The sequence below is a fragment of the Zosterops lateralis genome (genome assembly GCF_965231275.1).
Source record: "Zosterops lateralis genome assembly, chromosome: 13".
In the NCBI taxonomy this organism is placed as follows: domain Eukaryota; kingdom Metazoa; phylum Chordata; class Aves; order Passeriformes; family Zosteropidae; genus Zosterops; species Zosterops lateralis.
This window is the reverse complement of record NC_139773.1, coordinates 4870731-4891337: the sequence shown is the minus strand read 5'-3', so window position 1 is coordinate 4891337 and position 20607 is coordinate 4870731.

Sequence of the window (20607 nt, the reverse complement as noted above, 5' to 3'; positions counted from 1 at the left end):
CACATTAAAGGAATCTGCTCCCTTCTTACCATTTCCACCACTCACCTCAATTTGTTCTTCACTGAAACCCACATCCTGCTGCCATTGTGGTACCTCCAAACCACCCAGAGATCTGCTTAACTCCATCTCCCCAGGCTCCATCCTCCTCTCTCAGACCATAACAACTTCTGCCCAGGTCTCTCACAGAAACCTCCTAAAACACTTACATGTTTCTCTTCTCAGTTCTTCTTTCCCTTTTCTTAATGGCTACTCATGGATATTCCTGACCTTCCAGAGAATCTGCCTTTTTGTTCTTCTTACCACCAATACAATCAGCTGGCTGTAATCTCTGTCTCATCAGAGCCTAGGGCTGCTGCCTGCAGAGGCCAACAGCAAAGCCTACAAGGATTTCTCACAGAGTTCAGGGACACTGCTTAGGAGGTCAGGTGCTCTTTCACAGGAACAAGAAAACACTCAACCTCGGTACTGAAAAAAAAGGTTGATAAAAATGCACCAGGAAACGTCTGGATGAAAAACATTCCCAAAAGCAATAGTACTAAGTAGAAAATGTTATTATCCAGATATGGCCTTCCTGAGGCATCCTTCCCTTTCTGGGCAAATTCCATGGAAGTCTAAGCTCAGCAAGGTCACTGAAATGCTTTGCCTGGCTTCTGTAAGAGGGTCAGTGAAGCAGTAACTGTTCCACGACCCTAGATTGAAATATGTGCCTGCAACACCACACCTGGATGATTCAGAGACCTGCAATGCACAAATCCCCACGAAGATCCATCCTTAAGCATAACCTCTAAATTGTAATTTTATACCAGCCTCTTTTCCACCTGTTTTCTCTTTGCACCGAAATTCCTCCCCCTCAACTGTGAGCAGTGAATCTTCCTTTAGAACATGGCAATATTTATTGACTGTATTCTTTGTTCACATCTGTCAGACATGGGAAGTCACCACTGCTTTACAAGACTATCAGTTTTAAGTAATGCCATTCATCACAAAATGGAATAGTGTGAGCAACATTTCCTCAACTGCAATGAATTATACAAGGGTCAGCAAGCTGGAGTCGCGGTTGGCAACACAAACATTGGCCTCAGGTAGCAAACCCATCTCTGCAGCTGTTCTCATCCATATGGGTTCAATGAACTGCAGAGAGTACAGGCCTTTGCTTATTGAGAGTATCTGCTGGAACTATTTCATCTAACCAGCATCATAAAACAACTCTGAAGTAAGGTGAATGCTATTCATCTAAAGCTTGTCTGGTAGCCAACTGCTGACAGAGGGGGAAATAGAGAGAGCAAAGCAGCAGATATGGCTGGGAAATGCAGGAGTTCATGGATTTCAAAACACAGGGATTAAAACCACAAGAAATGGAAACAATGCACCTGTGGTTCACAGGCATCTGGTCACCCCAACAGTGCTCAGCTTCCTGACAAACAATTTCCAGGATCCTTCAGTGCATTTCCTCACCAGCATAATGCCCTTTTAATGGACATGCTGTCAAGCAGATTTGTTCAGCAGCCACACAATTAGCCCTATTTTTGCTCTGAAAGAGAAGATTTTGTTTATACACATGATTTTGCAAGTAAGATTATTCTGTGATTAAATGCAGGCATTTTACCAGAAGCCTCATCACTTGTGCAAACCACACACAAGGCTGGTGTCCCTAATGGTGTCTCTCTGCCTTCTGAATGCTCCAGCATTCACTAAGATTTTACTTCTAATAATGGGCCCTGCAATAAATTTGTTTTTAGAGAAGACACTATTAACACCACATTGCTTTCCTCAGCCTTGTTTCCCTCTTCACTTCCATCAGTATAATCAGATTCTTAGCAGTTTTCTATTTAAAATTGTGATTGTGTGAACAATTGACCAAGAATGCCAGAAGTCCCCATTGAATTGGTAACTGCTAATTGCAAAAATATTAAAAAACTCTCTCAGACTAAAAAAGAAACAGATTTGAAAGACAAGGCCTTTAACAGAAATTGCTTCTACATACAAGAAGCCTAAAGATGCTTGAATTTTCTTTTCCTAATGACATTCAACCTAATAAAATTAATTACAAGTTAAGCACTCCGAAGAAAAGAAGAAAAGCTTGTAATGGAAATATCAAAGCCTTAAATGTCAGTTACTAACAGCAATAATTTTCAAGTAACACCATTGACCCAGTTTGCTTAGCCCACAAGCTGTAGCATTTTAAACCGTTCATTCAGAAAACCAGGATCTTTGAGAGACACTGTCCTTCCAGTTCAGGATTAGGCCAAGACAGCCAGGCAGGTATCCCATCTAAGGGATAACAGCCCCATAAATTGTCTTGTTATTAGATAAAATAAGCAAATCCCCTCAAATATGCATCTAGTGTACTGATGGGCTGTAGAGTAAAATGATGACATTAAAGGATGGCTTCATGACCATATGTGTATAAAATGTCATTCTTTTAGATGTTTCCTGAGATGAATTAAATTATGTAAATATATGTTAACAATAATTCATAATATTTTAATAAAACCTTTTTCTTTCTCTTGGCTTCTTAGAAGTGCAGTCCCAGGTGTCCTTAGGGTGGTGCGTGTTTTGTTTTTACACTTTAAGGACACACAAGGTTATACACTTCATAAGCAAGGAAGCACAACTATTGATATATAATGCAGATAATGATGCTGGGCATCCTTTGTCTGGTATCATTCCCAGTTTTTGCTGGGAGCACTGTTCATCAACAAAGTGACTTGGTATCAAGAAAGGGGATTCATATTTTTCAAGTTTTCTGCCAGATAGCTATTCTGGGAAAGAAAAAAGTTTTTTGATTTTCTTTTTTTCTCCCTCTAGTGGAAGATTAAACAGTGAAGGTGTCTTTACTGTTGATAGATTTTGTGTTAGTAAATGCAATCAAATCTACCTAAGACTCCTGCCTCAAGTGAACTTACTCACAGGAAAGTGCATCCCCAGAGACACTGCTCTCCACATGGTCCCCCTGCTTGTTCAGCCTGTGAAAGTTCGTCAAGTTTAAGGTGACCCTTTCTTTAAAATAAAAAATAATAATAATAGAAATTGGAACAAAGTAGCTGGATAGGAGTTGTATAAGATTTTTCATTGCTGTCAGTTTCATCATCATCAGGATTCTGGCACAGGTGGGAGGTGATCCTGTGTCCTGGAATGCAGAAAGTTTCCCCACAGCAGAGCAGCTCAGAGAAGCCCATCTGTGACACAACTCTGGTTTCCAGGCTGAGCAGAGCAGCCTCTCTGCAGCTCTCGGGCTCTTCCCCCACTGCTGAACACACACCATGGCTTCACTCACTCTGGGATATCACTGATACCTCAAGGTCCCACCCTGGGATCAGATTTCCTTTGGGTATTTTCCTACACCCTGGCTCCCTCCCTGTGCCATGTGCAGAGCTGCTTGTTCACTCTGCTCCTGCTCTGGTGTCTCTAACAGGCAGTGAGAGGGACAGAACAGCAGACAACAGGACAGAAAAGAGAAATATCCATGGTCACAGAGGTTAAGAGCTTGAACAGTGATGTACAGGGTCACACTACACATCACTGTCATTTCCTTGTTTCCATAGCCCGTGATCAGAAGCAGGTAATTAAATCTGAATTTTTGACAGGTTTTGTCCAACCATCTGAATTAGAGATATGGACCAAGCATCAGAAGCAGCCTGTATTTTCAGTTTTCCTTTGATCTCATTGTTTGCTTCATTAGAACTCCACAGGAAATATCTGGAAATTTATTTTTCTATTTGGATCTATATGTGCTCTTTGGGAAGGGGAAACACACAAATTTAACTTTTTTCCCCTCCCTCAAACACTATTGACATTTAAGGACTTGTGTACTGCTAATGCTTTCAGCTTCAGAGGGTGTTGGCTTTACTGAACTCTTCTATTTCATTCTTTCTTCTTTCAATTAAGCAAATGTTTCAAAACAGTAACATCTGCAGTAATCATTTTTTAAAAGCCCAAAACAAATCAGCAAACCTCTAAATATCCTTTCTTATCTTTTTGTAAAACATGCCTATTACAATAGCTACATTCATAAAGTTGGCTTACAAGACCCCCATAAATTAGTGTTCAACATGCTGCATGGAAGAGCATGTGTGTCCCTATGGAATGTGCACAGCAGGATCAGGGTCTAGATCAGCAGCACATTCATTGGAACACAGGAAGAGCACAGAACGTGCACGCAGGTCCTTGAGATCTGTGCCACAAACCTCCAGGCCGTTTGGGACTCTCTTTGTGCAAAGGGCTCTCAGTGAGGTCAGGAGTCTGCACAGAGCAAAAACTTCCCCTTGAAATGTGCCTGGAAGCTGAACTCTAAGATCCATGAAACAAATAGTCAGGGAATTAATCCCAGAGCCAAGCACCTTTTCCCTCAGCACAGCTGCCTTGTTCCCAGCCTCCTTGCAACAAAGGGGTTAGCAGAGCTCTCTGCTGCCAGTGTTTGGGAGCACTGAACACAACCAAACTCTGTTGCCACCAGTGCAAAGCCAGCCACAAACCCAGGCACACGTCACCCAGGGAGCATTGCTGGATCCTGAATGGGGCCAGACATAAACCAGCTCTGACTACACCCACAGATACTGACCACCCATTAGGGTGGGAAGTGTCATTGCTTAAAGCACACAGGATCAGCTGGAATATTAGAAAACAATATAATTTTCTCATGTTTTCAAACTCTTTGGATCACTTGCCACTGGACTGGTTTAGACAAAGTGACTCTTCCTCAACATGACAACTTTCCAAAGCTCCTATAATGTGAGCAATATTATTTTCCAAGTGTTGACACACTAATGTGCTGAGTACAGAAATATAAAAAAGAACACATCATTTATAGGGGAATTATTGTGGGACTAAAAACTTAACTATGTTTTCCATTGGTACCACAGAGTCCAATTAAGTTGCAACCCCCACCTACAAATCTTGTTCTACCACAGTTCTCAGATCTTCACAGTTACAGCCAAACCTCTGTTTCTGACTGTATTTTTATTATTTTTCTCTTACTGCAGAAAAAGGAAGCTCCTAAGCAATGTGAAAATGCACAAAGGACATTTAAAACCTTGACTCCATTTAGGACAGTATTTACCAAATGTTTTCATTTCCAGGATTTAATTTAAGCATGTGTTTGCCAGTCATTGAACGGATGAATTGGATAAACCCAATCCAGGTTCCTTTAGTGACTTGGGACTCAAGATAGGCTTTAGCAGCTTTACGTTACTTTTGATCCCTTGACTTTTTAGAGCTACATAAACTTCTGTCAGAACAGGATGGTGATCACAGCTCCAGCCCCTTTGCTGGATGAACCAGCCCCATGCTGAAGAAAGGCCTTCCATCTTCCCAGGTAACCAGACACAGAACAGAAGGTGGATGGTTGGGAGAGAAGCATACACAGCTTTTCGTGTGCCATGAAATCCACACCAAATGTGCCAGTCTAGAGAATGGCACTGGAAAGACTCTTCAGCCTGCTCAGCTGATTGATTCCTGCTGTTCAAGGCCCTTGAGCTAAACTGGGGTATCAAGAGAATTGAAGAATCAAGGATTCTGGCCACTGGACAACCCCAGTGGTCACAAAGCTTTGCAGAGAGCAATCCCCAAATGGCTGATTCCCCACCCACAAATTAATAATCCTCACTCTAAATCTGACCATAGAGAAAATACACTTCATTAACATAATTCCCTAATATCAGACCAGACATGATTAAGACAATTAATTTTAGTGTTGCTATATGTTAATACATTCCAAGGTCCCTTCTTCTCTGTCTGTTTACTCTGTCCTCCTCTCTTTTGCTAGAGCTTCTCATGATAAAACACTTTTCACTCTAACAAGGTCTCTCTTTAGAATAGCATCCTTAAATTATTTAAATACTCATCTGGTAAACAACACAGTATTTTTAGCAATAAAGTAAAAATCATGTTGCTTTCTGAACCAATCCCAAGGGATATGTTGGATTATACAAACTGGTTTATTTCTTAGTCGATAGAAGGTGTGCTCAAGGAACTCTGAGCATCAGGACATTATGATTAAAACCAAACAGTTAAATTTCTAATTCTGTGAGAAAAGAAATGTCTACAAAAGCCCCCTGCAGTAACTGTTACAAACACACATGCAAAGTTGATGAGAAATGCAGAAAGCTCTTGCCAAAAATATGACCGTTCCTTAAGCATCTGCATAATATTCCTTTACATTTGCAGATGAAGAAAGAAAAAAGCCTAAGCTCTTACAAAAGTGACCAAGAACCATTCCCATTTTTACCACTGTTACCAAGGCAAAAACTGCCACTGTTCAGCTGCCACATACCTCAATCACCTCTGGAGCAGGATGCACCTCTAGAGGTTCCTGGGATGCCACAGGACAGCATCCTGTGGTGAAGGACCATCCCCACAAACAGCAGCCCAACAAATGTAAGGCTGCCATTATGAGGAGAAGAGGAAGACAGAAAATAATCTGCCTGTTCATAAATCTTTGCCAGGACTTTGCTCATCAATGATTAACATGCCATGTCTCAGCAGTGACCCTGCTGCAGTCCTGTGATCCCTGAGCTGGAGGATGTGGTTCTCTGAATGAGACCTCGAGTCAGTATCAAAGCTGAGCATCACCAAGGCTTCTCTGCTCTGTTCCTGTGGCATCCAGCCTGCCTGACTCCCCACATCCTCCATATGCAAGATTCCCATTCCTGCCCTCCTGTCCCACTGAAGCCTGCAGGAAACTTCTGAGTGAAGAAGAGAAGTTTTATCTTTTTTCCCTAAAAGTACCTTCTGACTGGACACAGAGTATTTCAGAGACTGCAGAAATTAGACATGGGAGGGCAGGTACACATGAAGAGACAAAAGGGCCATTTACCAGTTTACTACAGCCATAAACACCCCACAAAGACACCAGTTCTGCATGAAAAGAAATCAGTTCCTGCTCTCCGAGTCAGTGGGCTCAGTGTAGGCATAAGTTCACTGCTGACGTAGTTGATTTAAGACCCTTTGCTGTGATGGCAGTGTTGGTAAAAGCTTTAACCATAGTTTTTACGATGCTATTAAGTTTTAGTCATTTGTGGGTTTTGCAGTATATGAATACTATAGATGCCACCTTAATTAAAAGGTCTTGTCATCTTGTGCAATTAAAAAGAGAAAATGTACTCTCCTATGAATAGCCAAGAACAAATTGAGCAAGCTGCATTATACACGCTAAGTACACAGCAATTTCGTGCCCCTTCCTGTATCACATCTATTCTCCAGCATTCAGTACTCTTTAATAATCCTGTTACAATGTTTTATGTTTAATTGACTTCTGAAGTACCAGTGCCATGGCATCTCTGACCATTAACAGCAACCAAGTTAAACAAAGTTATACTTTGCAAATGCATACAAACTTTACATACACAGCACAGAACTGCTGCACCTCAGGATTTTTGTGCACAAACTAAAAGAGGCATTCTTTTTTTTCAGAAGAAAATATCTAATGGATAATCAGACAGCCTCTTCCCACAGAGTACATAATAAGACAAATGTCACTTTAAATAGCTGTAATACCCATGCAACTATTTAGTTGGACAGCATATGCACATAAAGTAACTCACACACATGGCATCCACAGCCTAAACATGAAAGTGCACTTCCACAGCTACCTACAAGGGATCCCAGCAGATGGTTACCAGCATGTGTCCACTCTTGTCAGCTGCAAACGCATTCACCTTCATCAGTCTGGCTCATTATTTCAATTTTGACTCCAGTTCAAGGTCTTTTAAGATAACGAAGCAGCAAGTGATTGGCTGCCTTGAGGTTTGTGCCCAGAGCAGGTCTTCCTTCAGGATCTACTTGTAACTTTTGACCATGAGAAAAGTATATCCTACATCCATCTGCAGCCCAGGTCCTGAATGCCCCAGGGCAGTTTATTGACAGGGCAGCAGAAATCCAGGCACATCTCCCTTGGGCCAGTCAGATAAAAGCATTCTTAGGATTTGCTCTAGGCCACAGAGTCAATAATATTTATGGTGATTTTGGACAGACATTCCTATAGGTCCATGCATCATAACTCTTGTGTCTAGATCATAAAGAACCTGAAAATATCCTCATTCAGAATTCACGTACAATTCTTGTGTTCATTACCATTTGCAAAACACACCAACTCCACCAATGCCAAATGTAGCAGAACCTCCTATCCTTGGGCCTATTTTTAAAGTTATATAACGCCAGTGGAAAACTTGTCCTATAAAGGTGCTAGGTAAGTTAGGCTCAAAAGGATGTCATCACCAAAGTCTTTACCATCTGACTGTCATTCAATTGAAAATGCAAAGTTGACATAAGTATGGAAACCATTTCCCCCCTTCTGTCTTGCAAATAAAGTAGAGTCTTGTGTTTTGGAGAGCTGACACCTACCACCATCCAAACAAGTCACACAATGGAGTTCAGATTGATACAAGACAGCCATAACTTGGGGGCTGAGAGCTTACCCACAGCTGAGCAGACCATGCTCTCACCTCTCCACCAGGGAAACAATTCTCCTCCCACCATGCTCCCCCTCAGTGCTTTGACTCACACAGGAGTTCCCCACACAGCTGCTCTAGCTTCTGGGAAGATCTTCACAATCTGCATGGAGGATACTGGCTTGCTGCCTTGTCTCTGAAGTGCCCAGTGCTCCCCTACAGAAGGAAACTCCAAAGCTGCTCCTTGAAAGGAGCTTTTCCTCTGACATCCATGCCAACAGGCACCTTTGGGGCTTTGAGGCCCGCGAGCGCCTGTTTTCTGGCTGCTCTGAGCCTGCAGCTTCTCCTTTGAAGTGCAGCAGCCTTTGGGGAGCATCCTGGGGCATTTCTGAGCTGCACAGGCAAGCAACAACTGCTGCAGCTTAGACAAGCATATGCTCCAGAGGAAGAGGCACATTCTAGATGAGGGATGAGCAAAGTTTTGATCACAGATAAAGTAAAGGAGAAAGGTTTTCAAAGGAATTGGAGAAATACTAAGGATAGAGGAGGCTTCAAGGTAAAAAAACCTGCAATCATCTTGGCTGTGATAGTGTAAATTAAGTATAAACTAATCAATAATCCAATGGACAAGCTGCTGACAATCAGAATAAATCCCCTTAGGCATGGCTTCCAGACACAGGGTCCCACATGGACAGGAGCCCAGCAGCCAGCAAACAGCCAGTGCAGTGCCAGAAACTTCCCATCTATTGAGCAAGGGTGACGGAGCCACATCACAACGCAGCTGTCCTGGCAGCACCCTCTGGTGTCATTAGCAATGACACCTCTGCATAGGAGGCTGGTGGCATGACTGGCCTTCAGAGTGCAAAACAATAACCTAAAGTTACTTGTATTTTGAAATGACAGATAAATGTGTATTACTATGCAAACTCTCATGAATTCCTGACAGTCTTCCCATCCCTCTAAGCAGATACAGCTGTGATAGATGAGTAGCACCCAACCACGGCTCAAGGACTGTTTGGAACACAGCCACCAAGAACTGCATCTTTGGACTGTGGGCATGAGACCGAGGGATACTCTCATATGCCCTGGAAGCTGGCACTGTTGAAATCAATGTCAGCAGGACAGAGTTAGTACAAAAGACAGAAACACCTCCAAACCTGCAAGCTGCAATAAACTGACTCGAGAAGAAATACACAACAGTCATCAGTAAGGGAACTTGCCCCTCCTTCAGCACTGATGGAGCAAGCATATCTCATTCACAGGCTGCAGAGCTCTTCCAGCTGTTTGGATGCCCACTGAGAACAGGTACAGACACAGAGAGGCTGTTCTCAAACCTCCAGTCACTTGAGGACAGGACCAAGGCAGAAAGTTGGAATACAGATTAACAGGCTCATAAGTTTATTTATAAGTGTGCTGCACATGGGGGAGGCTGAACCAGCTGCTACAACAGTCTCTTAGTAGAGCTCCTGTCCATTAAAGAAAGAGTAATTCACAGGAAGTGGCTTCAGAGTGGATCAAAGCATAAAGAAGAGAGAAAATTATAATTTTGAAAAAGATATGTACAAAACCCTCATTTGGGCAACTGTGGATTGGTAAACTCTATTTCCTCTCCACCCTCCAATTGAGCTGCAGCATGTCTAGTCTGAGCAGCATGAATACCACTTAGATACTAACTATGCCACCTTCTGTACAAGTCTGGGTAAATATACACTGCTACATGAGATACAAATAGAAATGTACCTTAAACCCAAACAAACAAAAAAACCCACACAAAAATGCATAGTATCCCTGGATTTTACTGACCATCACCACTAATTTGTGGCCCTCACTACTGGTTTAAAGCATAAAATATTCTATAACAACCTTTAAGTTATAATGTGGGAAGAAAGACTGCTGCATCACTTCCTATTTTACTGTTGATTAAGTATTCTAGACCACTTTTGTCCCATCATTTTTCCTGAGTCAACTACATCCAGCATTCAGATGCACAACTTTTCCTTTTGAATTAGTGTGTGATCCGTAATCTTTTGTGGATCCAGCCATGTAAGCCAAAATTAAAGAGAAAAAAAAAAAAAAAAAAAAAAGAAAGAAACCAACCAAGAGAAAAAGTAGGCAGAAAAATACTTGGCTTGAAACCTAAAGGGTGATGCCCAAGCTGCACAGGCTGTTCTCATTATCGAGCTCCATTACTGACCCCTGTGTATGAGCAGGTTCAGTGCCTTCCTTTCTACAGTATGCTGCCTGCTTGTGAACTTGAGATGCTGAGAGACTTTATGAACAGAGCTGTTGTTTTATTTACTCTCAATTAATCATGCTCAACTGTAAACAAAGTGTCTGTTTTAGTTCTGTTGACAATTATCCACTTGTCAACATCTCCCTCAAGTACCTTCAGCATCTGGCAACAGCACAAAACTGCTACATCAAAATGAACATTTTGTCTCAATAAAAAGATAGACGTGTGGCAGGGTTTCATCTGTTTTGTAGCCCATCAACAGTTAGGCTGTGTTTCACTGATGCAACCAGACAGTGGTCTATTCCTATAGAATATTTATTTCCAAAGGGGGAGGGAAGCCAGATTTTGTTCCTATTAGTAAGGCAGACTCATAGAAGAAATAAGAACCGCCTCACTTGCCCACAAAGGCAGAAGCCAGCCCTCCTTGCAGCCTGCCTGCTGCCTCCTGTTCTGCTGGGGCAGGTCCAGTCCCAGCTTCACCAGCCACCTTGCCAAAAGCTGCAGAGTAGGACTTGTTTATTTTGTGGTGTTCAGCAACTCCCAGTGCAAATGGAGGCCATTAACTGGTGCCTCCCCAAATACTTTCAGTGTGATAATCTTTCCACTGCCTGCTACATGACCTGGGCTTTTTTCAGCCCCTGGGGCTCCCATACAGGTTTGAATTTTACCATTTTTAGCTTGAAAGATATAATTATTCCCATCAGCTAAAAATCCTTCCTGCATTTTAACACAGCCTCCCTCATGCTTATACTGAAAGCTACAAAGTAAATGCAGGCAGTCTGGCACCTTTTTGGGTACAGTCAGGTACAAACTGGACACCCCTTTTATTGTGAGGGGAAGGAAAGAACCTTGACAGTTTCTTGCCTCTCTAACAGGTGAGGAGCCCCCAGGGTGCTGGACCTATAGAGAACATCCCCTCACCCCTCTGAGGCCCCAAAACTGTGTGCCATGGCTCTGGCTACATAAAATTGCTAGTACTATTTGAAACTTGATCCCACCGCAGCAAAGTAATAGGAAAATCTGACTAACTGCACTAGAAAATACCCCAACGCAGTGCCTGAAAAATCACAGAACTGATTTTTGTTCCCCGAATAAAACACTCGGGGCTGCGGGGGAGGGCAGGATGTGCAAGGACCGGAGCGGCCGGTGCAGAGAGAGCGGTCCCGGTGCGGGCTCTGGGCGGCTCCGGGCTGGTCTCGGCGGGGCGGGCGCGCCCTGCCCGGCGCTGATCAGTCCCGCCCGTGTAATTGATTGTAACGAGCGCGCCCGGCCGGCCCCGCGCCAACCACAGCCCCGAGTCAGCGGCGGCTCCGGCCGCTCCCCGCCCGCTCCCCGCCCGGCCGGACCGTCAGCCGCACCTTTAACCTCCTCCTTCCCCCGCCACTATTAATTGAGATATCTTTGATACTTGATGTGTTGTAAAATTAATGCCTAATTTATGTAATTAGTCAATTAACTGTAATTCTAGCATATGGTGCCAAATGCCCAGAAGGTGTTCTTGTTTCCCAGGTACTTATTTTGATGTCGTGAAATGCAGCTAATTAATTTTACATGCATATTAATTTCGGATCTATTTAGCGGCTCCCTTTGTGAAGGCAGATTTAATATTTGTCTTTCTAACCTTTTTGGGCAAATTCCGCGCTCGGTGTTGAAACGGAGGTGACTTTTAAAACACATTTCCATCGGTCTCTCTTTCCTCCGCGGAGCCTTTGCTGACACCGGCTCGATCCCTCCTGTGTGAAGATGCACAAGGGCTGATTATCTATAGCTTCCTGCACATCTATAACTGTCGCAAGATACGGCTATTGAATTTAAATCCGATTAATATTTAATATTAAACATTTCTGAGGGAATTTTTGTTTGTTTTTTGCAAAGCACAATATCCCACGGACATTTTTTTTTAAATAGCTGCTCTTAATACAATGCTCCTTGGAAAAAATTATGAGAATTGAAGTATTGCCTAATTAGAAAATGAGCGTAATCCTGATCGCCTGTTTGTGATGTTCGCAGTTCTCCTGACTGGAGGAAAGCGAGCTGCTCCGGCCTCGGGAAGCATCGCGCTCCTCCCCAGCACAGCGTTCAGGTTACAATCTGTCCCTGCCGGAAAGGGATCGCACTAGATTTTGCCCATAATACTAGGAACGATGAGATTATGCCTCTTCTTTCTGCAGTTTCTTTCCTGCGCAGAGATTAAGGGTTAAATCTCATGGCGGGCTTTCCCGCTCCCCAGATGCTGAGAAAAGGTTTAAGTAGAAAAAGAGCTGAAACTCGAAGTCTACGCTTCAAATTCCCAGCGATACCCTTTCTCCCCTGGCCGCAGCAGCGCTAATTGCCGCATTACACTCATCTCTGGGGCGAGGGGAGATAGAAACGCACCTGGCTGAAGGGCTGGGGCGGGCATGCTGGAGCTGCCCGGGATCCTGCCGGCCCCGGGGAAAGGCTTTACCGCGGAGAGCGGGGCGGCCCTGGGCTCTCTGGGGCGGCCCTGGGCTCTCTGGGGCGGCCCTGGGCTCTTTGGGGCGGCCCTGGGCTCTCTGGGGCGGCCCTGGGCTCTCTGGGGCGGCTCTCGGCTCTTTGGGGCGGCCCTGGGCTCTTTGGGGCGGCTCTGGGCTCTCTGGGGCGGCCCTGGGCTCTTTGGGGCGGCCCTGGGCTCTCTGGGGCGGCCCTGGGCTCTCTGGGGCGGCTCTGGGCTCTTTGGGGCGGCTCTGGGCTCTTTGGGGCGGCCCTGGGCTCTTTGGAGCGGCCCTGGGCTCTCTGGGGCGGCCCTGGGCTCTTTGGGGCGGCTCTGGGGCGGCCCTGGGCTCTCTGGGGCGGCCCTGGGCTCTCTGGGGCGGCTCTGGGCTCTCTGGGGCGGCCCTGAGCTCTTTGGGGTGTCTACGCCACTGCTGTGGCGTCATAAAACTTTTTATCCCCCTTTCTGGATAAATTAATGAGCAATTTAATTAATAAAATCAGAGAGTAGCGTAAGTGCTATGATAATGAAGTTAAATGAGCGCGCAGTAAAATATTCACTAATCCAGCACATTGGCAAATGCCCCCTTAATTCTGCTTAGCACTAAAAGGGTTTTGAGCACCATAATGAGATTCCTCTGTCTGCTAATTAATTGACACTCTCCTGAATATTCATATGTGCTAGCACCAATACGTTCCTAATTGCACCGTGGAATGGATCTCAGAGGAAAGGAAATCGCCATAGACTTAATTAAAATAATGTATGCCAGATCCAGCTCGCTGAAGACGAGACATTTGCCATCAAGCGGTGTAAGAAAGTGGCACCTGGTTTGTAGCGAAAAATGAGGAGAAAATCTTTATCCCTCCCAAGGTGAAGTCAGCAGGGGCTGAGGCTTTCCAGCCTGAGGATCTGAGAGGGAGAGTTTCGCCTTGAGGCGCGGCTGCGGAGCGCGGCCCGTTCCCGCACGGAACAACCGCGGCCGCGCTCCGGAGCGGGGGGAGCGGCCCGCACGGCCAGGCGGGAGAAATCTGGGCAGGGATGCCCTCTACAGAAGCGTTCGGGGAAAAGCGTCTGTCTCCGCCGAGGGAGGGGAGGAGGGGGAGGCAGGGAAGGAGGGAGGGAGCAGCCACATTTGTAAACTTTTCCTTGAGGGGAATCCGGTGCCTTTGAAGCTCGGTCTCGGAATGGATTGTTCTTTGCACCTCCAGACTAATACTGTGAGCTAATATTGTATATTTAAATTGTTCTGCCGTTACAAGCGTGGCGAGTTTCGCCGAGAAAGGAGCGCCTGGCGCTGGCCGGCCGCGGCCTCATCCCGCGCGGGGAAGGGCGGGCAGTGCCCGGGCCCCGCGGCCCCCGCCGCCACTCAAAAGCCAATGTGCAGCGCTTTGCTAAGGCTTTTCCTTCCCTATCAGCTCAGGAAACGAAAAGGAAAATCGGTTTCTCGGAAAAGACAGCTTTTAAAAAAATCACCACAGGTTAGAAACTAAAAAGAGTTTATTTGAAGACATACAAATGCATATTTATTATACACATGTAGGCATTAACAATGTAAATTACACCGCCAGCACTTGCTGGTTGTTTATTCATTAGATCTTTAGAAAATCTACATTGCCTGCAGATAGCGGGATGATAATGTGAGATACACAAGCAGTTTACCCAGGCAGCTCCGCCCGGCTCCGCGCGGGGCTCCAACAGGTCCCGGCTCCTCCCGCTGCCGGGCGCCTCTCACACGGGTCACTCCACCCGGGCGGGACACGGCCGTGCCCGCCGACACTGCCCGAAACACACAGCGAGGCTTCTATCGCCGCTCAAGAGAGAGACAACTTGGACAGAAATACTTCTTAGTAGAAGAAATACGAAAGGGCTCTCCTCTCGATGACAGCACAGATGTCTCGCTCTCAGAGCTCAAAAAGCTTTGCCATTCCCAATGCCTTTTATTCCCATGTAAAATCTTTGCTCGCCAAAAGGGGAAAAAAATCATCTCTCAAGTTCTATCCTCTTTAGCTGGTTGAATGCTGTATGACTACGGTATCTCTCGATAATAAATACGGAGAAAAAAAATGTATGGGAAGAAATCGCTGCAGGGAAATATTTTCTAAAGTTAGATCCAAAGAATCTCTTCCAGGAATGAAATATTAAAGAAGGTTAATATGGTTTTTGCTGCAGAGCTGAGGGTTGATGGGAAGACGGGAGCTCTGCTCGCGTCGTGAGCGTGTAGCGGTGGGAGCTGAGGCGGGAGGAGGATGTCAACAGCTGTAAGGAAGCGATGGAAGCCGCTGGACTCGGGAAACGCAACCAGCGCTTCCCCTGCAGCCGCCAGGCTGGCCCGTCACCGTCCCGCCCGCTGCACGGGCCCCGAGTGCGGGGCTGTCCCCGCCGAGCCGCCTCCCGAGCCGCAGGGCGGGCGCTGAGAGGGCCCGCTCCCGGGGAGGGCAAACAGCGGCCCCGCTGCTCCGGCGGGCACCCGGCGTGGCCGAGGAAGCGCCGGCGCTCCCCGCGGGACGCAGGTGCGGGCGGGGGGGGCTGTCCCGGCCCGGCCCGGCCCAGAGGAGCGGGAATTGTGTGTCCCCGGCCCCGGGCAGCTCGGTGGGTGGCGGCGGGGCGGGGGGCGCCGCGGCAGGAAGGGAAAGCGCGGAGCCGGGGCGCCCACACAGCCACTCCGCATCCCCCACCGCGCCGCGGCTTCGCGGCGGCAACTTCGGGTCTGTTTGCAAACATGCCCCCCGCCAACAGAGAGAAAAACACGAGCATTCAAAGTTCTGACCCTAATTAAAGCCCGGCTCGTTAAAGACTCCACACAATGCGGGAAAAAGTTTCCCCGAGCCTGAATTCCGCAAGCGGTTATTACCTTTGCTTTTAAAGAGGGGAAATGACCGTAACGTGCGCGCCATTATTCTTGTGGATATGCGATTTAAAATCATCGTCAATTGTCATAAAAACCATTTCACAATGTTTGGCTAAGTAATAACTTAGTAATTTAAAGGTGGTTTTGCCGGGCGACACGCAGATGCGATTCAAGAGAGATTTACATTGCTGGCGGATTCTGAACCCCGCTCTGACTGCAGCGAGAACGGGACTCAGACTAATTTTTCTTGCTTTCTGGTTTTGCACAGAACACCAAGACAAGAGCAGACTGTAGGAGAAAGCGTGAATGGGATAAGCCTGTCTTGTAAAAAAGGGCTCATGGTAAAAAATAAAGTTTATGAAACGGGTGGGTCTGGAAAGAAGAGTCCTTGAAAAAAAAAAGAAAGAAAAAAAATGAGAGCGAGAGAGACAGAAAAGAAAGAAAGAAAAGAAAGAAAAAGGAAAATCAAGTTTGCTCCACCCAGCTATTAACCAAAACACAATACCTTTTTCTGGGTGGTACTGCACAGAAGTTGATTCAGTTTTGACAATGTTGTTTAGCTATCATTTGCTATTTTGAATGAATGGGAGCAATCCCCCTTTTTACAACAGTTGTTTCCTATTATGGAGAGGTGCAGCAGTTGAGGGCAGACATGTGAAAGTGGCTGTTTGATTCCCTTTTTCATCCCCCTGACCCTGCCTTTGTCCCTCCTCACCCTGGGAATGTCACGCCTCACTACTTCACTTTGAGATGCTCTAGAAAGTGGCTTTGTTATTCCCTTTTAGACATACACGAAATTGTTCTCATTCCCCCTGCTGTAAAAGATACTTCAAATTGGGACTCGGTTCACAAGTGCAATGCAATTTGGCTTAGCTCAACCTTTGTTCTGCTTGTACAAATGACCAAACAGTGCACACATTATACAGTTGATCTACTGCTCCCTTTACACCAGAGTTAGCGGCTGGGAGAAAAGCAAGTTAATCCCTTCAATACTAAGGTGGCATTTTCAATATTTCCTACAATGTGAAAAGGAGAAGAGAGGGCAGCTTGAAATGCGACATTTGTTTAAAAGGGAAGACTAAAAAGGAAAAAGTTTGCGAGGCCTCCCCTGATACTTCTCCAAATAAATAAATAAACAAACCAACAAATCCCAAACGCGTAGCTAAACACTGCGGCACCTCCGGGAAGGCGAGGGAAGTTTCCCACAAAGACAGGCTCTGGGGGCGATAACGCCGCGATCCGCGCGAGCAGCCCGGCACTTAACAAACCGCGGGCAGTCGGGGCTGCCGCGCTGCCCGAGCCGGGCCCGGCGCGCACCTGCCGGAGGGGAGGCCCGCAGCCCCGGGGGCCGCTCTGGCAGCGAGGGGAGCGGGGGCAGCGCTGCGGGCCCGGCCCGGCCCCCGCTGGAGCCCCGGCGCTCCTCGGAGCCGGCCCGGGGAGGTCTTGGCCGTGTGGAGGGAGGGGAGGCTGACGTGCTGCTTTACCGGCGCGTGGATTTACCGCCGGCGGCAGAGGGAAAAGAGCTCTCCCGGAAAACCGGCTCCGATCAGGAACCAGGTGCTCCGGGACAGACCCGAGAGCCACGAGCGGAAACAACAGCCTCCTCTCTTAGGGCTTAGGAATTCGGGCGGTCCCAGCGCGGGCTCTCAGGCCCGACAGCGATGAGCTCGGGACACGGGGACACGGGGACACGGGGGACACGGGGGACACGGGGACACTCCGGCCCCAGGTGCGCCCCGGCGGGAGCGCGGCGGGGCCGGGCTCGGGCTTGAAATGCCCGACGGGGCAGCCGAGGACAGCGCATAGGGCCAGCCGGCCCTCAGGAGGGTCACAGCAGCGAGGAGCGAGCGGGCCGTGGTGGCCGGGCAGGGCAGGGCCGGGCAGGGCAGGGGGGCAGGGCAGGGCAGGGCAGGGGGGCAGGGCAGGGCCGGGCAGGGCAGGGGCGGCCCAGCGCCGAGAGCTCCGGGTCCAGAGAGCGCAGCCTGGTCCGCCCCCCCGGGCACAAAGCGCGCTGCACACCCCGAGCCATCAGGAATACAGGTTTGGGGAACAGTTCTCAGTCCGGCCTTGACAGGCAGGGGGAGTTTGTTTAGTGCTCATTGGGAAAGGAACAAAATCCTTTTGAAAGAGCGCTAAGTAGTTTCACGCCAAAGTGGCAGATTTGGTGAAGAATGTGGGGTGGGACAAAGCCCCGCCGTTCCCAGAGCGGCCGAAGCTCTTCGGGAAACCGCACCGGGAATTCAAGCACACAGAAAAGCAGGAGACCCCAAGTGTCTTGGCTTCCTTCTCAGTCCCCGAGAAGCAGAAGCAGCAGAACCATTAAAAAAAAAAAAAAAAAAAAAAAAAAAAAAAAAAAAAAAAAAAAAAAAAAAAAAAAAAGAGCAAGGCTTAGCCGAAACGCAGCGACAACCAACAGCCCGCAGTTGACTTTCCAAAACGGGGAAAGCTTGCTCAGAGCCTGGCATTGTGTTTTGCAGCCTAGGAAACCCTAAGAAGCTGGTGCTTCCCCCTCCTTTCTCTTTTCTCCCAACTGGTTTGTAAATATTAACAAGGTAGTGAGTATTCTCTCACACAGAGTGGATTTTTTTATCCTTGGAAAACTTCTTGGCTTCCCCCCACAGCCCCTCTCCCACTCCTCCCCTCTGCAAAGCTACACACCTGCTTGCAGCCACAAGGATTCAAAATCAATATTGTATTTGTCACTTTTCTGTCTCCTTTTCCTCTCTCAACAGCCCTGCTTGCCACTGAGGCGAATTGTGGATTTATGGAGGAAAATTAGCATAAATTATTACCAAATCTGTAAACGTGTGTGGTCTTGCTTGTGGGAAAGGGGGCTATTGCAAACCTTCCATGCAGAAAGGTGGTCCATGATGGGCTCCATGCAAGGGCTGAATGGCTCTTGCATGAAATAGATTTCCATTGGGTTTGCACATTGATATAATTGACTTATGTGTATTTTATACAGTTTTCCCAACACTTCCTCTGAGCTTCTTATTTGCATCAGTCTTCAGAAAAACGTCTATTTGTTTTGGTTTTCCACACAATGGATTTGGATTCACTTCACCTTCTCCTCCTCCCTAATGTTGGTTTTCAAAGTAAAAGAGAAATGCTACAATTACATTTAAATCCTGTATTGCCCAAGTCTATCAACTGTTGCGTGTTTAGCACGAGGTGACACTTTGGGTATCAATTCCTGGGATGAGTTCGCCTGCCCTACCCCTCCAATCACACATTCCTTCGCAACGGAAAGAAAAAATAAAAGTAAAAAACATCGGGTGCCTTACAGCCATACCTCGTTTGCACTCGGAGGAGCAAATGACAACGGAAGTCGACTTTGCTTTAACTTTACAGCTTGCGGGTTCCTTTTTTGCCTCTGCGGTTGGTTTGGTTTTTTCTTTCTTCGAAAAGAAAAGGTACCGGCAAAAAGAGGAAGAAAGGTATTTGTCAGTTTGTGGATTTTCTGAGCTGTCTTTTAGACAGGCATCCCAGGGGTGAACTTGGGCCGAGAGACAAAACCCGAACCGGGGGGTGTTACAAGTTGGGGATGGGGGAACTGCGTGTGTGGGGTGTGTGGGAGGGAAGTGTCCCTTACAGCCACATGTTTGGGGGCTCCCAATACCAAACCAGAAACCTTCTGTCCAGTGTTAGGGGATGCTGAGAGGAATTTCTCCTCATTTCAGAGTACTGTCTTTCCTCCCTCTAACAAATACCCATTGTCTCATCATCTCTTACCGCACCTCACCCTCCTCCTCCCTAAAAAAAATTTTTTGGAGGCTGCCTTCCTGCCCTGCCCGGCTGGATGAAGCATCTCGGAGCCGATGAACTGGGCAAGGCAAGTCCCGGGCTCTGAAGAGCACCAACACTCCGGGCCCTTCTCTGCAAGGGGCACAGGGCGGCATGGGGCAGCTCTTCCCCCTCTAAAGGGCTCGTTAACTCGGCAGCGCGGGGCCCGTCGGCTCCTCGGATTCCTAGAAACACAGTTATTTACTTCTTATTCTCTAAACGGCATCCTGCCCCGAGAGAGAGGGATTAGAAGGGACGGAGGGCAGCCGGGCTGGTACGAAGGGAGCACGGTTTAACACACACGAGGTCGCGCTGGTGGCGATGTGAAATGTGTTTTGAGGCTCCTGCCAGGTTTGAGGGAGCCCTGCCCGATGGGGACCGTCCCTCCGAGGAGGCTCCAAGGCTCTGGCAGAGCCCATCTCTCAGCAGCCGCGCTGCACGGAGCCGCCGCTGCTCTCCCTCCCCCAACCCGGCTATTTTTGCTGAATTAAGAAGGTGACATTATTCTTCTCTTCAAGTACTTCTGTTAATATTGAAAAACGTGCGCTTGCATTTCAAGCGCGCGCGCTCAGCCTCAGCAGCCATTTCAATATTAATGAAATTGTTTAATCTCCTAAATTCATCGTGTTTAAGTTACGTTTTGGTGAGTTATTGACCGACTCCGAAAATATTGTTAATGGAGTTGATGTGTATTCACCACAAAGGCTCTTCCTCCCCGGGCTCGCAGCTCCCGAGACAATCCTCAGTTCTGGCTCTGGGGTGACAGGATGCACCGCAGCCTCGGGAATACACATCATGCAAACTTCCCTCCTGTGCCAGGGCAAGCCTGGGACCCTCCGGGCCTGATCCTTTCCCCAGGACACACGGCTGGCAGCGAGTTGCTCGTCTGCGCTGCGGTTCCAGG